The sequence below is a fragment of the Hordeum vulgare genome, chromosome 2H, assembly GCF_904849725.1.
Source record: "Hordeum vulgare subsp. vulgare chromosome 2H, MorexV3_pseudomolecules_assembly, whole genome shotgun sequence".
Classification (NCBI taxonomy): Eukaryota; Viridiplantae; Streptophyta; class Magnoliopsida; order Poales; family Poaceae; genus Hordeum; species Hordeum vulgare.
The window spans coordinates 299175439-299187619 of NC_058519.1; positions in this window are offsets into that span (position 1 = coordinate 299175439).

Consider the following 12181-nt stretch of genomic DNA (forward strand, 5'->3'; position numbering starts at 1 on the left):
ACAGAGTAACGCCTTAAGCAAGATGACATGATGTAGAGGGATAATCCCAAACCAATGATAAAAACCCTACCTTTTTACCCTTGATGGCAACTACTTGATGTTTGCCTTGCTGCCCCTACTGTCACTGGGAAAGGTCACCACATGGTAGAACCAAAAACTAAGCACTTCTCCCATTGCAAGAATCATAGATCTAGTTGGCCAAACAAAACCCAAGACTCGGAGAGACTTACAAGGATATCAAATCATGCATATAAGAAATCGGACTTGTTCTTCCAAAGTAGGAGAAATCTGAAGATTAGCAAGAAATCCCTGAGGTACTAACTGAAGGTTGAGCTTTCTGAAAGAACCACAAAGATCAGGTTGGAGAGGCTTCAGAATGAGACTGTTGCACTAAGCCTTCCCGCTCAAAGCATCTGCAACGACATTAGCTTTGCCTGGAGTGTACTCAACGCTTGGATTAAAATCTTGGAGCATTTCCACCCAACGAGTTTGCCGAATATTAAGGTTAGGCTGGGTGAAGATGTATTTGAGACTCTTGTGATCGGTGAACACTTCAACCTTTCTTTCCAACAAGAGGTGTCTCCAAGTCATCAGAGCATGTACCACTGCCACCAACTCTAGATCATGAGTGGGGTAATTCTTCTCACTTGGCTTCAACTGCCTCAAGGTATAAGCTACCACTTTCTTGTGTTGCATTAGAACTGCACTAAGACCTTGAAGAGAGGCATCACAGAACACTTGATAAGGTTTGGAGTCATCAGGAGGAACCAAGACTGGAGTAGAAGTGAGCTTCTCTTTGAGTGTGTCAAAAGCCAAATTACACTCTGGAGACAAGACATACTTCACACCCTTCCGAAGAAGACTTGAGAGGGGCTTAGCAATCTTGGAAAAATTCTCAACGAATCTTATGCAATAGCTTGCAAGCCCGAGGAAGCTTCTAAGCTGCTTCACATTCTACGGAGGTTCCCATTCAACAATGGCCTGGACCTTCGACGGATCAACTTTGATGCCCTCGGCATGGATGATGTGCCCAAGGTACACAACTTCCTTCAACCAGAACTCACAGTTGGAAAATTTAGCATAGAACTTATGCTCTCTTAGCTTATCAAGCACAAGCCTGAGATGTTCTTCATGCTCTTCCTCAGTTTCCGAAAAGACTAGAATATCATCAAGATACAAGAAGACAAATTCATTCTTGAATGGGGAGAAGATATAATTCATCATCCGACAGAAGGTCGGTGGAGCACTGGCCAGACCGAAAGACATCACTAGGTACTCATACGAGCCAAAGCTTGTTCTGAAAGCAGTCTTTGGAATGTCCTCTTCGCGAATGTGAATCTGATGATAACCCATCCTGAGATCAAGCTTCGAGAAGATATTAGCCCCTTTCAAGTGCTAAAACAACTCATTGATGTTGGGAAGTGGATACTTGTTTTTGATCGTCTTCTTATTCAATGGAAGGTTATCGACACAGTCATTCCGTGCCATCCTTCTTCTTGACGAAAAGCACTCCACAACCCCAAGGAGATGAGCTTGGTCTGATCAGAATCAGATGCTCTTGCTCATCAAGTTGTTTCTTCAGCTCCTTCCGCTCGTCTGGACCCAGTTTGTACGGCCGCTTACACACATGCTCAGTACCCGGTTCAAGCTCAATTACTTACTCAACTGCTCGGTGCGGAGGCATTCCTGGCAGTTCTTCCAGAAAAGCATCTTCATACTCGTAGACCACTTGGACTTGCAAAATTGGAGAGATCTCACCTTTCTCATTCAAGGAAAACAAACGGACCGTGTCATCACGCGCTGCGAAGATAATCACGTCCTCCGAAGAATGAGTTAGCTTCACTTCTTTAGCTTCACAATCAATACACGCCTTGTTCATAGCCAACCAATCCATTCCAAGGATCAAATCAGTATCAGAGTTGCCAAGGACAATAGGAGAATTCACAAAGGCATAATCACCCATCTTGACAGTGACATCCGGAACCAAACAAGTGGAATTCATCAATCTCCCAGGGGAAACTACTCAGACAGGCTTAAGAAAATCTTCACAAACAAAATCATGCTTTGCAAAGAATGGACGGGACATGAAGCAATGCGCAGCACCAGAATCAAATAAAACCTTAGCAAGAATATCATTAACTAGGAGATTACCCATAATCGCATCTCAGGAGCTATCTGCTTCAGCTGCATTCACCATATTGACTCTCGCAGACCTGGGGTTAAACTTCACCATAACATTGCTTTGGAGGCTTCCGTGGAGGAGGGGCGGAAGACGCAGCTGAGAGGTGCACTTATTGGAGTAGTGACCCTTCTGCCTACACTTATGACAAGTAATAGGTGACAGCGGACGGAACTACACCTGAGGATTCCCTTGCTTCTGCTGCTCAAACCTCTGCTGGAAAGGTGGGTTGGGTGCGTGGGAAGAACCACGTCCACCTGACTGCTTGAACTGCTGAGTCTGCCGAGGAGGAGGAGGAGACAACCAGTATTTCTGCTGCTTCTGGACCACCCAAGTTGAGGGCGACGAGCTGGAATCTCTGAAATGCTTCCTCGAGTTCTCCACTCTGAGCAAAGCTGCCTCAGCCCGGAGAGCCAAGTTATAGAACTTATCAAACTCATCAGGATCGTGCAAGCCAAGGGCCAGCTGCAAGTCCTCTCTCAGACCACCTCTGAACTGATAGATCTTGCTCTTCTGATCTGGAATGTCCTGCAAAGCATATCGAGCGAACTCATGGAACTCGACGTTGTACTTGTACACAGAGGAACCACCTTGCTTCAAGCGTCTGAACTTCTCACGCATCTCTTCCACAAAGCTAGACGGGATATAGTGAGACCTGAAATCTCTGCGGAAATCGTCCCAACTGATCATTCTACCTCCCCTGGAGTCCTTCAACTGCTGCTACCAAACTGCTACCTGCCCCTTGAGCTGAAACGTAGCAAACTTAACGAAGTCATGTGGACGGACATTGCTGCACTCAAAGTGTTTGACCATGTCCCGAATCCAGTCCTCAGTGTCGAACGACTGGTCACAAGACGTGAAGGACCTTGGCTCGTTCGCCAGGACTTGATTCAGAGATGCAAACTAATGAGCACCATGGTTGAAATTGCCCTGCTGCTGATTGGTCCTCTCTTGCAACAGCTGGATTAACATCTGAGTGTTAGCATTTGTCGCCGCCATCACCGCTTGCCAAGCCTCCGCAGGAGGAGGCGTAGGAGGTGGTGGCAGAGCATCAACACCCTCGCGACCCGGATTCTGGCGAGTTGGTGGTGCCATCCTGAAGACGGACAACACATTAGCCCAGAGAATAACATTCAAGGTAAAGCTGAATCAATAGGCAGAAATATCTGAACAAGAATATTTAGCAATTGCACTCGAACAAAATAGAAGGAATGCTTGCTCAACATGAATGTCGACAACATCTGATTAAAGACCACTTGCAAACCAAGTATGAGCTAGAACTGCTCGGAACAAACATATGACAGAGATTCCATCCGATATCTTCATCCTATGCAAGGCAGTGCACACGACTTACGAAGCGTCCTCGAGTCATAGCAAGCTACAAGAACTCTTTAAGACACAATGAGAACCGCTGTAAGACAACCGTGAACAAACGTACCCACTGAATGTTGAATCCCAACCTCACATCATGCATCTGTAGGAAGATTGTCCTATAAGTCACTACCTGATATCCCACCTATGAATTCCCGAAATATCTGGTCATGCAATCTGGTACACAAATACAAGGAGTAATATGTCATACAACTCCAATACTAAACCGTCCAGTGTATCACATCCGTCAACACATAACCAGAATCTCGGACCTTCATCTAACACAGACCCTCGTAGTCACAACGATACAAAGTGTGGCGATACATCCGGAACTCTCTGCACCAGTACTGGGGAAGCCAGACTCCTCTCATCACTACTAGTATTGAAGCAATTACGAACATCCTCCATCGTGAGATACCAACAAATCTGAATGATGGCGATGTGCACAAGAATCCCCTAGAGCTCAACTCCCCAGAAGAAATCAAGTCAGACATGAGGCACCAAGACAGAACTCCGTCACATCGACATCATATAGATTCCAAAATACCCACGTGAACCTAATTTTTTTTCGAGCGAGAAGAGGATTAGAATTAAGATTTCCTAAGTCGAGGACCTCACAAGAGTATAAAGGAGGAGAAAAAAGAAACCTACTGTCCGATATAACTAAGCTTCAAAATCATTTTACTAGACTCGACTCGGCCAAGTTCGATCACACAAAGGCTCCTATGGTCGTAAGGCTCTGATTACCAACTTGTAATGACTAAGATGCGGCCCTTTCCTATTTTTGGGGCGAGGCCTCAAAAGGGAAAGGGGCGCATCTGAACATTTCGCAAGCGAGATAATCATAACATTACATAACTGAAAGAGTGACAAGTAGGGCATACATTTGCCATCTGTTAAGAGTATAGAACTACGCTTACAGACACACATTATTCAGCGCATAGTTTAGTCCCGCTACGGACAACATAAAAACAAGTAAATTTATGAAAGCCCACATGCCATCCCCACGATCACGACCACGGCCTCAGTCCTCCGGATAGTTCACGTACAGTCGACCGGAGTCCTCATCAAACTCCCACTTCAGCTGGTTGTCATCAGGATCTCCTGAGTCGGGCATACCTATACCTGTTGATGTTTGTAGTAATCTGTGAGCCACGGGGACTCAGCAATCGAATGACCTTGGTATCGAATCTAGCCAAGTTATTGGGTGAGGAAGGTTAAGTGTATGGGTTTGTAGCAACCTAAGCATATATAGTGGCTACCTTACGATGATCAGAGTAATCATATGGTGGTCTACGCGAGCGATCAAAGACTAGGTTGACCACTAAGTGATCCTGAACACCTACTTATGTCAGACATAACCCCACTGTCTTCTTGATCGGAGAGCGATCTCCGAAGGAGACAATCATGGTTACCCACACAGTTGGTAGTTTTATTAGTTTACTACAAGTTGTCTAGAACCGGCTGTTAACAAAATATCCACATTTGCCACATAACCGCGAGCACGACTTTCTGAAAGATTAAACCCTGCAGGGTGCTCCAACTAGTCCATCACAAACTGTCATGGGCCACAAAGCAATCCTCCATCAAGAAATTCGTGATCTCGTCGGATTCCTTTGAGGAGACCCATAGTTTCGTGGAATCCCTATACGCAAGATATATCGCTAAGGTAAGACAAATCTAGCACGACCTCCCGACGTGTCGACGAACCCGATAGGAGCCGCGTATCTCGTTCTAAGGACACGACGAATGAGCTCAGCGTACAGTGGCCTGATAGACATCTCCCAAGTTACCCCGGGTTGGCCCCGCACACGACTCTAGTTTGGACCAACACTCATGAGGAGCACTGGCCCGGGTTGTTGATTAAATCCTCGGGGTAGCTATTCCCTATGCAAATTATTATTAGGTTATTAGCAGATTAAAACCAATGTTGGGTCCTGCCAGACAAGCCTTAACACTACACGATTTATCAAGGGGGTCCCCATAACAACCCCGAACGTGTTAGGAGCGATCAGTTGTGGAATCAAACACCGGTAACCGAAACTAAGGTGGCAACAACGGAACAAATCACCCGGCAAAAGGATAGGCCTTTCGTTATTTACCAAGTATATCGGTGGATTAATTTAATAGCAGTTTAAACATAATGATACCAAAATACCCGTGTTATCACATGGGACAGCTGGCACCTGCAACTAGCAAAGCTATCCAATAGGGGGGTTAGGCAAGCCTACTTAGCCAAACATCATTTGCTAGGAGAGGGAAGTGTTTGGGGTTCATGGCAAAGACAGGTGGCATTTATATCAAGTGGTAGGCAGCGAGCATGTAACGAAGGAAACATGATTCTAAGCATAACAAAGCTAGATACGGTGTCAAGTTCACGATCATCTTGCGTGTGATGTCTTTAGCTTGGAACTGCTCTTGTTCTTCCTGCACGTACTCCCCAGAATCCACGTACTCGCTCTTCGTTCCCGATACTACCCAAGATAAGATAACAACAAATGAACACCGGCAAAACATAATGCAACAATCAATATGATGCATGTGTGAAGAAGGAAGCATGCATCACTATTCTAGTCACTTTCATATGCAATAGTTGAGTTAATTGTATTCTGGACAGAACCTCAAATTAAGTTATCTTTACATGCATGAATATGGCATGAAGATGTGCATCACGAGAAAACGATGCAAAAACATATAAAGAATGTAGTGAACGGAGTCACGGTTCCACCGGAAACTACAAAATAAGTTACAAAGGCCTACGGGTCAAAACAGCCACAAACACACACCAATGGGCACTCACTGGTGTATCCAGGTTGCCACATGATCAAGCAACACATTACAAGTGAGCTGGTGCTTGGGATCACACCACACCATCAACAATGCCCACACAAGCTTCAAAACAATACAAACATACAATCTGTTTTCAACAGTCACATAGCAGTTTGTCTACAAGATCTACAGTAGCTACAACCATCTAAATGAATCAAACAAGACATGAGACTGAATCCATCCAAAAGCTCTACACCCCTGTACAATAAGCTAATGCAAAGGAATCACCCATGAGCAGATCTATAGACACTAACTTGGACAAAATATCACATTTTGGGGACTTAGTGAAAATCACAGATTTTCACCAGCTGCTTATGCTTTGAAGCATTTTGGCAGCCTCTAAAATGATATCTGCAGGAGGTGTATAAGCATGAAGTTTAATAGGGAGCTAAACAAACATAAAAGCTCACACACATTAGTTTTTTGCATGGGCTAATTCCCAACACAGGAGCTAATTCACACAAGACAACAGAGGAAGAAAATAACTCTAGTTTCCCAAACTTAGTGAAAATCACAAGGTTTCACAAATGTGACAGTTTCAGCCAAGTGTCCAGTTTGACAGGTCACAATAGGTGCATACAAATCCCTAAGAACAAAATCAAAGTCCCATGCTGTACAGGGGTTCACCCACTACCATTACATCAAGGAATCATCAACAAAGGGCGAAAGAACCACCTAATGTAAAGCTCTAAATATGGCATCACATCAGAAAATAACAGTTTTATGAAGTTGCCCTAAAGTGAAATCTGACTGCACCAATGGATTCCTTGGATGATTCTACCCGAAAACCATATATCATACATGGGTACTTGCATGTAACAACAATGCACAAAGCTAGCTCGAAAATTACAAAGAAACCTATAAGCTACAAATGTCTATCATCACATGTAGGAGTTATCATATGTGGTATCATCTACACATGCACATCCACTAGGACAAGTTCAACCTATCTAGGCATAGCTTGGAATCACTAATATAGAGAAGTGTGTTCATCCACACACACACACACACATGTGCTCACACATACACATGCACATGTATATGTGGACTCACACCACACACACCTACACCTACACACACATACAAGGAATTACTCACCCACATACACACATAGAAGAAACACCCAACACATTATATGTGGAGATGCACACATGTGTATGTTGTGCGCACTTGCACAAGTGTGTGTGTGCAAACACATACACACATGCACACACATGTCCACCTACACCCTATCTAGACACACATACACCACACTCTAGTGCAACATGGGACAAAGAAAAGGAAACATCAAGCACAACCCCCTGGCAGTAAAAAGAAACAACACAAAAAAATAATAGCAAAAGAAAGAAATAAAATCAAAATACAAAAAGGGGGAGGATGTGGGTATCGAACCCACAACCCCCTGGTGCAACCACGAGAGACACACCACTGGGCTAGGCCATCGAGGGTTACTAGAGATAGGGCCATATGCAAGGTAAGCCCTCTATGGCGCTGCACAGGAACTAGGCAAATAAAAGCAAAAAGAGCGCTCGGGGGATTCGAACCCACGACACACGCGCGGGCGCACGACTCGGTTGCCACTGCGCTAAGCTATCAGATCTTAACAGAGAGGTGGGTGTTGTGTTGCTCTTTTGAGCAGCCCCCTCTGCTCTACCTACTACTACGCAGCCGGAACAGGGAATTCTCTCCGGGGATACTCCAGTGACCTACTCGTTGCAGAGACCACTGGCGCTTGGCACGGGATACCAGGGGAACCCATTCGCATGCTTAGCATGGCGGGAGGAGGCCCGCAATGGAGGGTGGCCGGCGCGGCACTTCCACTGCCACGACAGCGACAACAAGCCGGCGAGCACGCAACGACGCGTCTAGGGAGGAAGGAGGAGGGAAAAAGGGACGGTGTGCTCACCCAGGGCTCACACGAAGCCGTCGCAGGGGAAGAAGAGCCGCGGACGCCTACTGGAGTCGAAGCAGGACGAACACGGCGGAGCAGCACGACGGCGAGGAAGAAGAGGAAGTGCCCGTCGCTGCGGTGGTCCTCCGAGACTCCTAGCACCGGGAACGGAACGCAGGGAGCCTCCCCGAGGTCATGGACATTCTTGCCGACGTTGGAGACGACGGCAACACGGAGGGGAACGGCAGCGATCTGCTCTCTCTCTCTCTCTCTCGGGACTGCTCTCTGAACCTACACAGACTTACCTGGGAGAGAGAGATGGAGGAGGAGGAGGAAGAAGAGGGCGGCATCGCGATGGGGAATAGGGGAAACCCTATCGGGCCCGCACGCTGAGGGTTAAATAGAGGAAGGAAGAGACGGCAACGGCGTGCACGACCTCCCTCTCTCTCTGAACCCTGACGGAAAGCAACACGAGGGGGACGACGTCAGAGGAGGAAGAAGGGACGCGGAGAAGGCCGTGCGAGGCAGGAAAGAGAGGTGGGCCTAGGTGGAGAGGAGGGAGCCGGCCCACCTGGGCTTCTCTTGTGTTTGGCTAAGATAGGGAAAACAAAAGGGTTTTCCTTTTTAAAATAAATAAACAACCATCTAAATCCTCAGAGCCACACAGGGTTTTGAATAAGAAAATAAAAACAAATAGGGCATGAGGGATTTATGCCCTATTTAATAAAAATATGAACTAGGTTTTTGGACAAAATAAATTACAACAAAACCAGGAATTAACATGCTGTTTTTTATTAAAACTCGCATAGATCTAAAGTCTAATACTCCAATGGGAGTTACCCCCTCAACCACAAATAAATTCTCTAAATGATTAACATTTTTAAAAACAGGACCAAGCAAGTCTAGCACACATGTTAAAATAACAAAGGGGAAGGGTTTTAGCATTGTTTTTGAAAGCACCATAGTGTGAAATCAACCACATACATCCCACACCACTCATAAGCATGCTAGCACTACCATGATGGACAACTCCTAGCAACACAAGAAAGGTAAGGCAAGAATGCAAGTGGATGTCATGATGCAAAATGATGACATGAAATGAAGACACATGAAATGACAACTTTATATAACATCCAAAACATGGTTCCACAAAATAGGAAAGGATCCAAATATGGAAAGGATTACATCTGGGCTGTTACAGGATCTACGGTACCTGGACCTTTGGTGTCGTAGTAATCTGTGAGCCACGATGACTCAACAATCTTATGACCATGATAGCGGGACTAATTAAGTTAGTGGGTGTGAAATGTTGAGTGTTTGAGGTTGCCGCATCACTAAGCATGTTTGGTGGCTAACTTATGAGAACATGAAGTAAATGGAGTGGTCTACTCTTGATGGTCGTGAACTAGTAATAATCACTAAGTGATCCTGAATACCAACTTACGTCAGTCATAACCCCATCGTGTTCTCGATCAGAGAAGGAGCTCCGAAAGAAACAGTCACTGTTACACACAGTTGTCACGTTTTAATTAAGTAATTTCAAGTTATCTAGAACCGGGTGTTAAACAAAGTTTCCACATAGACACATAACCACTAGCATGCCTTTTCGAAAGATGTAACCCTGCAGGGGTGCTTTAACTAATCCATCACAAATTACCACAAGGTGCATAGAAAGCCTCGATCATGAAACTTACGATCTCCTCGGATTCCTTAGTCGAAAACGTTAACTCTGAGTTATCCCAAAGCATCACCGGAATCCCGATGCACAAGATATGTCATTAAGGTAAGAACAAGTCCAACAAGATCGCCCGATGTGTCGACAACCCCAATAAGAGCCGCATACCTCAGTCTCAGGAAACATCAAATTGTCCAAACTTCCGGTAGGCCAATCGCAGAGTTGCCCTTGGCGGCCACAGACGGTTGTAAGTTTGGACCAACACTCATGAGGAGCACTAGTCCAGGGGTTGATTAATCATCCTTGGGGTAGCTATTACCTATGCTTTTTATTAAGTTGTTTAGCAAATGTAGTACCAAAGTTGGGTCTTTCCAATCAAGTCTTAAGCCTAAACATTTTATCAAGGGGGTCCCCATAACAACCCCAAGTGTGTTAGGAGCGCTCAATTATGGAATATAACACCGGTAGCCGAAACTAGGGCGGAAAAAGCGGAACAAAACATTGAGAAAAAGGCCAAGCCTCCCGCCTTTTACCAAGTATATAGGTGCATTAATTAGATATCATTAAATACGATGATAATCAAAATACCCATGTTGTCACATGGATCAGCCCGCACGTGAAACTAGCAATGCTATATGATGGTTGAGCAAGTGCTATCTTAGCCAATCAATGTTTTGCTAGGAGGTGAATGGTTAGATGTTTTCATGGCATTGTTTGGAGGATTAATATTCATGTGCTAGGCAGATTTAATTAACGATGGGAACAATTCATCTAGGCATAACAAAAATAGAAACGATATCATGGTCACAATCATCTTGCGTGTTGGATCTTCTAAGTGATACATCTCTGGCTCTTCCTGAATGTACTCAACGGAATACTTGCACTACTTCTCAGAACCCAATGCTACCCAAAAGAAAATATACATCCAATGGACACACAACAAGTAACAACGCTTCAAATAACATGATGCATGAGTGTGGCTTGAAAGAAAACATGACATTGCTACACTAGTCATCTTTTCATGCATTTATTAGGTTATTAGCATTCTGGATAGAACCTCAAGTTAACTTATTTTTACATGCATGAACATGGAACAAATGGGTGCATCATGATTAATCGGTGCAAAAACATATAAAGAACGTCACGAACTAAGTTATGGATCTCTCGGAACTCACAAAACAAGATACTGAAGGCAAGAGAGACAAACCAGCAATATACCAGAGGCTATGGGAATTTAGTTGGCATTCCAAGGATGCCACTGGATTGGGCACAAAATTCTAGTTGGAATAGACCTAAAAATCATGCAAAACCATCAAGCACAACTCACATAATGCACACAACAAAACTACAACCAATCTGTCCACTAACAACCACATACCACTTGGATCAAAAGAAAACTAGTAGCTACAACCACCCATCAACTTCAACCAAGGCACGAACATGAAGCTATCAAAGAGCACAACAGTCTCTACCTACCAGCAATAGTGAAATTCCCGTAAATCACTCGCAATCAAGCTCTAAACATGGCAAGAAATATTACAGATTAGGACTTAGTAAAAATCACAGTTAGCACTTACAGTCTTTAATCCGGTGACATATTGACAACAACAAAACACTAACCTATAACAAGTTTCATGGCATGAAATTAAGCAAGGTTGTAGAGGGAAACAACTACTACAAAACACTAGCACTCAGAATGAGCTAAAACTCCACATAACACTTGGTAGCATCAACTAAACATGGCATGAAAATAACTACAACTTCTTATACTTAGTCAAATTCACAAAGGGAATTTGCTGCAATTTATATCAGCATAGAAACTTTGACAGGGAATAAATCTATGATGCAATACCTATTTGTCAAATATGTGGCACCAATTTGTAGAGGTTATCAAGCACAAAAATTCATGGCATTTGGCCAAACACAAAGGAACAACATATCCATGGGAACCATCATCACAACATGGGAAGAAAATAACGGATTCCAACACTTTGAAATATTTAGCATGTGAATCTGCAATATATTCTTATTTACTTTGCAACAAGAAACCAATAATCTACAAGATTAACATAGCAAAGAAAATTACCAGGGCCTATTGCCCAAAAAACACTAGCACTTTCATGTTCACACATTCACTATAGCATGCATGAATTAAATCCTACAAAAATCATAGTTTACCACCTCATCACAAAATAGCACTTCTGCAAACTTGCTCAAAAGTGAAAACCAATACCAC